General features: G+C 30.5%; 1 protein-coding gene across 1 annotated transcript in view; it reads left to right on the top strand.

Moving 5' to 3' along the window:
• LOC124362702 overlaps positions 1–12,918 on the top strand; it is a 295,398-nt gene that overhangs the window by 188,831 nt on the left and 93,649 nt on the right. The gene's annotated exons all lie outside the window — the stretch shown is intronic.

Raw genomic sequence — 12,918 nt, forward strand, 5'->3', positions numbered from 1 at the left:
AATTGTATTTAATTAAAGATCCAGGTTAAAGTTCTTAGCCACAATATATTAATCATAGTAGTACAAGGAATTAATTATCCATAGTTAATTTTACATTGGTCACAAGAACAGAATATTTCAAAATAAAATTAAAGAAAATTGGATGAAACATAAACTTAAAACCAGATATTTAATTTCTTCAAACAACCTGTAAACTATAATGACAGCTTTGACAAAAACAATATTAGTCATTTACAAATGTATTCAAAAAATAAGAAGTTGTATATATTAGAAGAATAAAATTTTATAAAACTATTACAATAATAACAATGAGATTATAAACGAAAACAATATTTTTCCCTGTTATTTTCTAAACTAATATCCAGTGACATCAAGCGCAAATAAAAACAGGTCATAGTATATTATGAAAACAATAGCCATTGCCTTACCAGCGATAATAACGAGCGCATTACGCGGGTGAAACCCAAATTACATCTAATTGGAAAAAATAGTTCGCATCGAAATTATAGAGCTGGGTCTAGTACTATTATTGACGGCATCTTCCCAACACTAATGGTTAGTTCCATTTATTAAAAGCTCAGTGACATGTCCAAGGTTTACTTGTCGTTGGAATGTGTTCTTGATAATTCTTAAAAAAAATACGTCTAATAAACCATGGTTGCCTATGCACAAAATAAAAAACGTTTAGTATCAAATAACAAACAACAGTTTTAGGGGTTCAACTAATACATTCAGAATACATATTAAGGATTGAATTTTCCTTTACGTCCGTGCCGTGGTATGTAGATTGTGTCGATTGTTGTAGAATTAAAGCTTTTGACTGAGAACATTCTAACAGAGAACACAAGAAATGTAAAATATTACAACTGTATATTCGTACCTTAGCTCGTAAGAGCAGCCCGGCCCGAGTTATACCCTCTCTCTCCCCATACATTATTCACTCTACTGCCGCTATTCTCTGTGAGGTAATTGATTCTTCCATCGGTTAGGCGCAGTTAACCTCCAGCTGATGGATTATCTTGCTTCTTGCTCCTCTTGCTTTCAGAATCCATTCAAATCAGCCTCCGTAAAGCGTTTCCCCTTGCCTCAGACTCTTTCTGTCTTTTCCGTATAAAGGCTCTTAACTTAATTCTCCGCCAAAGCTCTGTACCACTGCCCTTCAACCCCAAAATTATTACACAATTAAAGTTATGGTTTTTATAAATTACGTTAATTTTTAAAAACTTATCATGTGAAGAGACTGTGCTAGTTAACATAAACTGATAGCAAACACATTATGAAAGAGAACTGTTTAAAATTTTTAAACAGTTGTGAAAATTAAATAATCTTTGTAATAAATTACTTCTTAGTAAGAAAATAGATGAATTTTGCTTCTTAAAAAGTCGTAAATATTATACGCCATAATGCATGGCAAATTGTTGATATGCCATACACAAACGCCACGCCGTGCCGTGACGTTGGCATGCGTTTTATTATGTTTCAAATATGACATAAGTTAATATATAAACGGCAATATAATGTAAATATTAATAATATAAACACAGTTAATATAAACACAACAGAACAAGAATTCTCATTCTCTCAGATTGAACTGATTTCGTAGAAAGGGTCTCAGACAGATATGCCAGAACTATATATACAATATATATATAATACACAGATGTGGTAATTGGATTATAGGGAGCCAATTAAGACTATAAAGTACTCCTCATTAATATTTAATGAGAAATAATGTTATTTAAATGTAATTTAATTACATTATTATTAATAGTTAATATCCATTTTGTATTATTTTGTTTTATACCTTATTACGTGAGTTACGTAATAATGGTACAACGTTTGGTTGAATAAATTTATAATAATATAATACTATTTTTTGTGGCAAAACTGGGTGTTTACAATAGACGCATAATATGTTTTGATCTTATAATCAATAGCTGTAATAAGGTTCCTACTAGAAAGAATGCTTAATCGGTTGTCATAAACGATTAAATATTAGGTCAATAGTTATAAGTATCTATGAATAATATTAATCAGACACAATCAATCAGTTATTTGTGCAGCTTATGAAAAATTCAAAATTCAAAGATCTAGTTAATTCTTTCTAGATTGCTCATATCATTGGTTTTCTAAGACTATTTTTATGTGGATTTTCGTTTAAAATTTCTGAATCACATTAATACAATCTGATCACTCACGGGCGTAAAGCTAACAAGAAATTAAAGCAAGTGAATCCTTTACGATTACAGTAAACCTTGGGTCACTCCAATTTGTATATCAAGGGAATTATATAATTACTTTCAAACATTTCTCAGGAAATCTACAAATTGACGCAGTACTTAAAATTAATAATTGAGGCGTGCCGTATCAACTGAGTACCAAACGCGCTACTAGATCTACGATATTTACTTATATGTGGATAGTAAGGTTGGTTAAGTTTGGTTTGATGGCTTCTACAGAGTTTATTGGAATCTGTTTGGAATTTCGTAAATCGTTGCATAAAACGTTACAACACACATACCTCTCCGTTGAATTCACCGGCCTATCAGGGAAGAACTGTTCTTCATTGAGAAATAAACAGAATAGCCCTGCACCACTATTCCACTGAACTGGATTGTGACTAAATACTTACCTAAATTTTGTTATAACAGATGGATTGCATCATTTGTAAAAATATTTGAACGTGTTTGATTTTCTTGTAAGTCCACTGAGATATTTATATGGCGCCAATATTACTAATTGTATAATCCTATAATTTAAATTTAGAAAATAGTTGAAAAGCGAAGGTTTGCAAACTGTAATTTAATTTTGTTTGCTATTCATCAAGTAGAAAGTTCTTAGTTAAAACATCAGGTACAGTAATGCTTTCAACACATAGTCAAAGAGCTCTTTGTTTAAACTAGTATTGAGGTTTAGACAAGTACACCAAGTCTATCCCAAGGAATTAGTCAATAGGAATACACACGAGGATACAATAAAATATTTTTGTAAGGCACCTAACCAACTAAATAAACCGTAAACAATGTGAATTGATTTACAACAATCAGGTGATACATATCGTAATAACCTAATTGTTGAAATTCCTAAATAAAAAATAGTCTAATTTATTTGTTATATGCGCTTGGCGTTTTTTAGAAACAGTCTTTGCAAATGTTTATTTATAAGACAAGGAATAAATCCTTATCTGGAAGAAATAAAAAAGGAATAAATTATTTTGGAGCCAAGAAGGGTAAATGACATCCATAACCATTTGGGCTAAGGACTTCACCGCAGCGGAACCTACTTATCCAATTGAACCTCTTAGCCAATAAGAAACCCCCTTCCTTGTTCCTTTTCTCTTCCCGGCTTGGAATATGCGTCCACCCCGTCATCTGCAGCAATTACTGTCACAATTTATTTGTTAATGTCCAATTCAATTTTAATTCATTTTAAAACTATGAATTTAAGACTGTTGTCAGAAAATCCAAAGTACGTGTACATCAATTTAACAAACATAGTGTAACAATAACAGAATGTCGAACATTTGCTGTCATTAATATTTGATAAAAAAACTACTTTTCGAGAACTAATATCTCTTATCTTTTTCAGGTGTCTTGCGTAAGCCTAAGAATTAATTACGAAAATTAACAAATCATCAAAATATGGTCATATGCTCAGTTAATTTGTTTATGTCTTACGTTTCACAACACCTGAAGGGAAGACACCAGCTATAGAAATGTGTTAAAGTATTATTACCATTTACAGTTGAAAAATGTTCTAAGTTCTATTATCCTTTCAATTCAATCATCGTCAAGGGAATTAGATCAAATTTACTCATAAATCCTTTAAAAATTCCATATTTAATTTTTTATTACTTCATTGCATACTTACAAAACGATAATTCAATTTATTCTATTTCACAAAGTTTATAGTTATGCCAATTCCCAATCATTGGGGGAGTAATCCTTTAACTAAGGAGGAAACGTCTACCTACACGTTTCCCGTAGGAATGAAAGTGTAATAAATATTTTATCATTATTAATACTAAAACCAAATTATATTTTCCTAGGATAATGAGGTTACGAAAAGAATTGAATTATTTAAAATGTACGATTTATAACATTGTTACAAGAGAGAAGTATATTAGTTAAATTTCTATATGATGGAAAAATTATGTTAACATGTATTCTCGGTAGGAAGGCTATTTGTGTAATACTATGCTAGAGGATGAAACATTCTTCCTTTGATACAATAATAGGCTAATTATTGATAGTGATTGTTGGTACTTTACACTTCCTGAAATTTGATCAAAACATTTAGTGTGCTTAGATAGCTAAATGGTTAAGCCAAACAATTTGAGCTTGGAGCGTTTGCTCTTGTCTTTACTTGATTTATACTATTAGATATGTATATCAATCATGTGCCAACGGTTTCAAGGCGTGTACCAATAAAAATGTGTTCGTGCGTGTTTGTATATTTTTGTTTTCCTAATTTATCATGTAGTCAACCGCAATCTGTTGTAGCAATCAAAGAAAAGACACGTGCCTGGGCTGAAGAGCTCGCAGGCATGTCTAAGTCAGGTCTCTAATGTGAGCCTGAGAGCTGGGGAAGACTGGGGCACATTCTTGTGTGATGGGGCATGAGATTGCGCCGACGGTTGTGGTGGGGATTGGTGAGGGGGTTTAGCGCTCAATTACCCGCGCAAACTGTCACACACACGCACATCCACACGCTCACCAGTTAATGTCATCACTCACTCGCTCTTGACAGAGTGTTCATCTTTGGAACTCTGCCACGGCACACACTCGCATGTGTCTCACACCTTGAAGACGTTTGCCAAGGCGGGAGTATCAAAAAGAAATTAATTTTTCGGGCTTTATTGAAGTTAATTAGCCGATATTGAAATGGTTTTTTTTTAATCCAATTCAATTTTCAAATTTCACTTCAAGAATAATCGAGAAGTTTATTAGCACTGACTAACTGATGAGTCTGTGCACATTAAAAAAAGCAATTATATTAACCAGTTCTTTCGATTTCAGATACTTTTCTACGCATTACTGTCCAGGTTTAGATAGTTGTTAAAAGAATACACACCTAGGTTTATAAATTCTTTTAGGTCTTCCAGTTGCTCCATGAGTGTTAAAATAATTTATTTCATGTCATGAAGTCACAAGTTTCGATACATTTACCAGCCCGAGGCCGTAAACGTTGTATCACGTTGACAATCTGATAGTTTTCTTGTTCAATGGAGTTAATTTTCTCAAGAGTGGAGGAAATTTCTTCTGGGAACTTTGGAACTATCACTACATCATCATTTTGCTACTGAAAGTTCCGAGAGTGTTTTCGTGGTTTGAAAGCACCTCACTTGATTGAACTCATCTCAAGTATTAATTCACTAAGACCACATAACCCTGGCTAAAGTCACGGCTAACATTTTCTATACAAGTTTTTCGTCACAATTCAGCTTAAATTGTCAGCAGTAACTTATCCACATTAATTTTTATTTCAATGGAAGTTCAGAGCTCAGAGTTGAGACAGGAGAAAATTAATCCACGCGTTGTTACTGCACAGAAGTCAAGAGCACAAACACACGTCACACCCGCACAGGTGAAACTGTAAGAATATGTAGGAAAGAATACTTTCACATTCTTACTTTTGAACATGATTGTAAAACTGTTTTGTTAAAATGTTGCTCCAATTTACTTATTATTCCATTTAAATTTATCGTGGAAATGTAAAGCTACTACTCAGTTGATTATTATCTCTTTTCTGCTTTTCTGGAAAAGCTCCATTTAACTGTAACACAAAACAGAGATGGGCAGATAACTTGTGAATGGTGGAAACAGGTCCAGATCTTCACAAGAGATACACTTCCCTCTCTTAGAAGAGAATTTGAAAACTTAATTAGGAGAATGGTTTGTTGCTTAATTTACTTTCTGACTGTTTGTGTCATCTACAAATTTGCCATCATAACATCTTATTTTTACAGTGAATTATCTTTACAGTGCATCTTTTTTGTAGATAAAATGATTGTTTGCTTTTTAACTGAAACTTCATGTATTAAAAATAGAGAAAATTTGTCGGATAAAATATATTTATGCCTCCATAGACAAATTATAATAGTTAAATAGTTTCAATACTTTATCACAAGTAATTGTTTATATTATATTAGGCTATGTAGATTTTTTGTATGGAGTCAACTGCATATGTTTAATTGATCCTACTTGTGAAAGTCAAGCATTAAATATCGACCTAGCCAATATTTATTTGGAAGCGTCAATACTGGTTCTATAAAATTGGTGGTAAAATTATCATCGTAAACATCGGGTACATTTGTTTGTACATTTTTGGGCTTGATAAAACAAGCAAGTAGAATGATACAATAGAGTAAGCTTTTCTGCATTCTGACAAAAATAGTAATATTTAAAATAGGTTGATCCATATTTAGGCTTATAGCTTTTTTTAGTGCTTCAAGTCGAGCTCCAACGTTGATATGCTTACTTTATTTCATCTATAGGTAATGTTATGCATTGTACTGAATAAATTACTTTTAATAAAATCTAGGACCTATTACATCAATAATTTATCTGTGATGCCACGAAATAAATTGTATTCATCAAATTTATCTCTATTTATAATACTTGAAGTTTCTAAAGCCAACTCTTATTTAAAACTGGCAAATAACACTAAAGACTCCCTGGTATTGTATCCTAAGAGCTTTATCGGATTTCAATTCAAAGAAGTACGGCAGCTTGAAACTAATTCCAAGACAATGAGGCCCAGATCTCCCTTTTCTCCCTTTTTATGATTGTAGTCTTATTGTGGTGAATTTTCCGCAGAGATTTTTTCCTGGGACGGAGGAAATAGATGCGTTGTTGATATTATGTAAGTTGCTTCTAAGAAACGTTTGAAACGAACCTATGAAGTTTTTATCTGATTATAGTGATTGGCGATCTGATAATCCCTCTTGATGGTGACAAATGCTGACCATTTGCATCATCTAAAGTGTTCTTTTATTATAAAAAGTAGAAATTTGAGAACTCCGTGTTCTATATAGTCGTCTCTTAAATTTTGTAGTATCCAACTTCCAAATGAAAAATGAGCTTGGTACTCACCGCTTGGTATTTTCTAAGCCTGGAATAATGAGATATATTCCAGACACTTTGCATATTTGGTACACATCTAGTAATTTTACGATATTATTTGTATATTGACACTCTATATAATTGTCAATGCATTTTTCAAACTTAGCAAATAAAATAAGTTTGTACTAGTACATAATTTAGGTCGTGTTCAACCAGTTATTATAATTTGATCGTGGTCTTGAGTTACTGGTAAATATTTATCAGTAAATTAGTAACAGTAAATGTCCATGTAGCTATGTAAATAAATGCTGATTGGTAGTTTTAACATCACTTGCACACATATTAATAGTTGTTTAAGAACTCTTACTAAAGGAAACGCATTTTTTGCTACAGGACATGCATATTGTTCATACTAACATTAGTCGCATTCTACTAACAGAAAACAATTATTAATTATTATTTAATATATCTAATCGTGGAGGCTATTTAAATTTTTTAAATTTATTAATACCTATTATATATTGGCTCATACCATCGTGTATTTTCTAACTGCTAGTGTAAAATTATTAAAACTAAACACGTACTTTTAAACGATAACATAACTTTTAATATATTGTTATGTGACACAAAATGTATAACACTACATATCAGGAATTGAAATGTAACCTCTTTTTCAGATGTAAAAACTTAGTATATAAATATGAATTTAAAACCTACAACGCGTAGAAATAGAATCCAACTCAAAAATATGTATCACTATTAAATCCGAAAACAGCTTGGATTATAGACAGAAGAAAAACCTTAGCGTTGTCTCAGCCCAGAAGTCAAGAGCACAAACAACACTTGACACCCACACCAGCGAAAGTGGAACACTGAATCATCGTTGTTTGTTAGGACTGATATTAAAAGGAGAATATATATTATATATATATATATATATATATATATATATATATATATATATACAACTTTAATTTGTTTACCAACTCTTTGAAGAGCATTACAAATAAATACTATATTTTACCATTCTCATAATTACCTTCTAAGAGGTGATTTTGCTTTTGTCATACTTAATATACTGTTTTGTACTGTCTTAGAAAATGTAACTTTTAAAAGTCTGATATTTACTTAATTCTAACTAATGTTCTGGGTATGAGTTTTAGAAAACTAACAATCTGAAGTAACTAGATGTGACAAAGAAGGAGTTGAACAAACTCAGTCCAAGGTAGAGCCAGTTTAGTTTATTTATTAGATCTTTTGAAGAAAGACCTCTAAATATTTGTTCTGCCACTGATGTAGGCAACGGTGTTAAAGAACATATCGTCTAAGGTGTCAAAAACCTACATTTATAAAACCAATCTTTTCTTGGTGCGATGCTAGTATCGGTAAAACGTGAATGACCAGGATATTCTGGTCTTACTGAGGAAAAGACAAAGATTTAAACCATGAACTTATATTGCACAAGACGATAATATTGCACTAATTCATATTTTATAACAAGAAGTAGCCCATATAAATTATGAAAACTTTACTGCATTAATTTTATGTTTGTTTATTCCATCCTAGATAACTAGTTTTCAAAAATAAGTTTACTTTTATGTTTTCTCTATGTCTTCTATATTTTTAATTTTCAATTGTAGCCAAAACGTCAAATATAGACGGGCACCATTATTTCGTTTATCCAAGATAATTGGTAAACAAATAATATTGTTGAACAATTGTTTAATTCTATGTCCAATTTTTATACTCCATGGCGGCAGCAAAGCGAGGGAAATATTTAACCTCATCATAGCACCCGATAGCAATGTGACGTCATTGTCGCGATCATATTCTCACAGGAACCATAAACTCGGCGGTTCTCGGCTGTTTCATTCTTCCAACCGATATCATGCTCCATTTGCCGCTATTCTTGCCGCATTATGTCTGCACCTATATTCCATTGAATGCTACCACTATGACAGCGTTTACTTAAATAGCACCGTACCTTGAATGTCGTTGTCAATACTAATTTAGAAGTGTACGAATATTAAATCAGATGACTAAATGCAAGCTATAGAGGTATTAATTTCTTATACTCCATCACAATGAACCTAGACATTTTATATGCCTATTTGTATGTATTAAATATTTCACAATATTATTTCTTTTAAAGGCTCTTGACAAAACCTCATACCGATCAATGCTGTTTTAATGTATGTGGTGACATGTATAATCCAATACAAATTATGAGTTCAATTTATCATCAAAATGAATACATTTTGTTTAATATTTATGGGCTGTCAACTTAAATTAATTCACAGAATTCGTTGGAAAATTAATTTTTTATATAGAAATATTTATAAGTTTGATTTACCAATTGTCAGATAATTTGTATAGTTTCTATCAAAAGGTCAATTGCATGCATTATTTCAAAAATTAAAATTCAATATTTTGTACCGTTTTGAAAGAGTATTCATAAATATTCAGTTATACCCTTTTATGAAGTATATAATAGACCGTGTAAAAAATTATTACATCAGGGTTTTTACAAACGCTTGCTTTCGTCTAAAAATTGCTTGTTACCGTAAAAACTACAAATATGTATAACTTGTAAAATTTTAAGTCATATTCGTTTGGTAAAATCATCAATCATCCCTCAAAGATCTTTTTCAATATAAAAAAATGTATTTATTTTAAGGAAATAATAAAAAGTTACTAGAGTACTTCATATAAAATGATGCACAAATAATTTAAAGCTGGGAGTTTCGTTGCCAATTCAGGAGTGCCTCAAGGTTCCAATTTAGGTGCTATCTTTTATTGTTGTTTATTAACAATAGGATACAGCATCTACTCTGAACTTTGACGTCTAACTTGAATGTCCATGATATTAAAAGGTCTCATTTTTTCTTCAATCCGCTATTTATTCTATTGTGGGCTGAAATCACATGCTCCTAGAAATAAACCGTAAAACGAAATTTTTAGATTAAGATTAAGTGGAATTAAGAGAAAACACGTCACGCGAAATATTAGTGTTCTTTGTAGGCGTGTATTATTCGAAAGCTAGGAGGAATTTGGATCTTGTAGTATGGTTTGCCCGATTTATCAACAACAAATGATTTTAAATTATATGTATAAGATGCAGAGTATGTTTCTTCTTTTAACTTTTTAATTTATATAGTCTGAACAAACGGGATTAATTGATACAGTGTTCTGCCACAAATACACTTAATGGCATAACCATCATCTCCAATTATAATATCCTTTGATGTTCAACAACATTTTTGTATTAACTAAATTTGTATACAGTAAAATAATTGTACTAATTGTATTTCAAATAATATATCATTGATTTAAATTACTTCTTTAGTAATCTCTTACTTTTAAGATAGGATATTTATGGATTTAAAAAAAAGAACGTTCATTTATATAACTTACACTAGCTATGTAATTAAAACTATTATGTAAAATTGGAGATGTGCGTTGGAATTAAGTTAAATAGGCGTTGATTATGTACCGTGCAGAACATTCTACTTTAATTTAGTTTTCAAAATATTTATATTATTTTAACTTAATAAAATTAAGTTTATAAAAACAATTCAGAGTTAATTTCTAGATTATGTTAAGAATATTAGTAGGTATTTATATATTGCAAGGAATACTGGCAGGACTATCGAAATGATATACCTACAGCGACCTCAAGACGGTTTAAAACAAGAATTTTGAATCCGTTTATGTATACCTATATTGTCAAAAGTGTGTGTTGGTGTTAGATTAGGTTGGGTTGGGTTAGGTTATGTTAGGTTAATTAATACCCCTTAAATTTTTAAAAACTTTGTCTCTGTGAGCAAAGTAATTTAAATCATTTCATCTATTTAAATTATATTAGTTATAATTTAAATGGACTGATAACTACTACAAAAATATTCATAGGAGATAATACGAGCAAATAAGAATATAAGCATAAAAATATAGCCATTTTAACGTCATCATTTTTTCAAATATGATTAATATAATTTTTAAATATTTGGTCTAAATTTACGGTCTTTCGTATATACAATAATCGAATAACTGATCGACTAAATAATTGTTTCCATAAGTACTAGACTTGAAGTCGTTAAAGTTTTAAGGATTTTACCTTTAATCAAAACTTATTATAAGTTTATTTGTAAAACAATTATACTGTAGTTAATGGGGAGAAGTATTTATGTATTATTCCATGTTTCAATACACAAGCAATATTTTCAATCCTTTTGAAACCGTCAGGTTGATTCCTAGTGTACAGAAACCAATAAATAACAAAATAAATGGCGTGACTATAACAGTGACAAACGGTGACTGTAAAGTAAATTGGTCACTTTATCAAGAGAGCCGTTCACCTCTTGTACTATAGATGAGAATTTTATTGAGCTGAAAATTAAGTTTTGATCGAGAGCTAATAAAACAAAGCCAATATGAGAACAAACCCATACGAGTGGATGACTGTCATAAAGAATGGAGATCTAGTACTTATATTAGGAACGGTTATAGTTTGTACTAACATAATGTATATATGAAGTCCAAAGAATAGAACAGTAATTTTTCTGATTAATATCACACTGTCTTTGTAAAGAAACAAATCTATATTATTAAAAGAGTAACTGATTTTTATGGCTATTTTAGGTATCAAAGAATTTATTATATTTAAGTTTGATATTAATCGAAGAAAGATCTTACACTCTGAATGTGTCTTTTATATATTTGAAATACATTCGACTACAGGACACTGCTCCAGATGCTTCCAAAGTTCCACTTTTAATCTTACGAGAATATATATTTCTTTAAAGTTTAAAACAACAAATTAATAAAACGCAAATGTATTGTTCAGATAGCTATCCTCAATCCATTCATAAACTATTTTGATCTAATACGTATTCTCTTTTATGTAACATTCGTCTAAGGTTGTTCTAAAGGTTTTAGAATAGCTATTTGAACAACACTCAACTTTTAGTGTTGAATTTCTGTGACTACAAATGACATCATTGCTATTACTATTCAATATTACCAATCACTTATATGTTATTAAATTTTTAAATCCCTTAATAGTAGATTATAAGTCTATGGATTTCATTTCCATACCCTATGCAAAAAGATTTATTTTTTACATATGCATTGTAATTGTAAAAGTTGTTAATTGTATTGTAACGTTTTACCATTTATTAATATATAATTATGTATTCATATAGAAAAATCATTTATTGGATATTCCAATTTATATATATATATATATATATATATTTATTTATTTATTTTACACGCTATACAAATATTTAATTTTCTCTTACTTCGAATAATTGTTACTTTGTTTAAACACTGTACAGTCGTTTATTGTCTACAATTTAAATCTCCCCTTGGAGACACTTTACAACTTATATAATATACTTTTCATTGATATGAGTATTTTTAAACCTTACATAAGTTTCTGTAATATTATTTTAACAATTTAATGTCCTTTACAAATCCTATACACGATAATTGCAACGTTGCGATTTTTTCTACATTGCCTTTTTTGTACCGATCCAGGCCAATAACATTCACATCAATACTGAGAGAGGTGAACCGTTTTCTGGATAAAGCTGCCAATTTACTCTACAGCCATTGTACGTCACGCTCTCCCAAAGAACTGGCGTTTTACCTATTGGTTCTTTGGTTTTACAAATCACAGGTATTAGCTGCTATTTATCTGCTGTAAATTTGCTTAAATATGTATAAAGCTTCATAGTTTTATTCATATATGATATGAACAAACACATTTGTTCGTTATATATTGCGTTCAAGAGCTAGCTGCCTCAACAGTTTCAGTAACTTAACAACGATAAAAGTTAAACTTTTAATCAAG

The sequence above is a fragment of the Homalodisca vitripennis genome, chromosome 1 (assembly GCF_021130785.1).
Source record: "Homalodisca vitripennis isolate AUS2020 chromosome 1, UT_GWSS_2.1, whole genome shotgun sequence".
Classification (NCBI taxonomy): Eukaryota; Metazoa; Arthropoda; class Insecta; order Hemiptera; family Cicadellidae; genus Homalodisca; species Homalodisca vitripennis.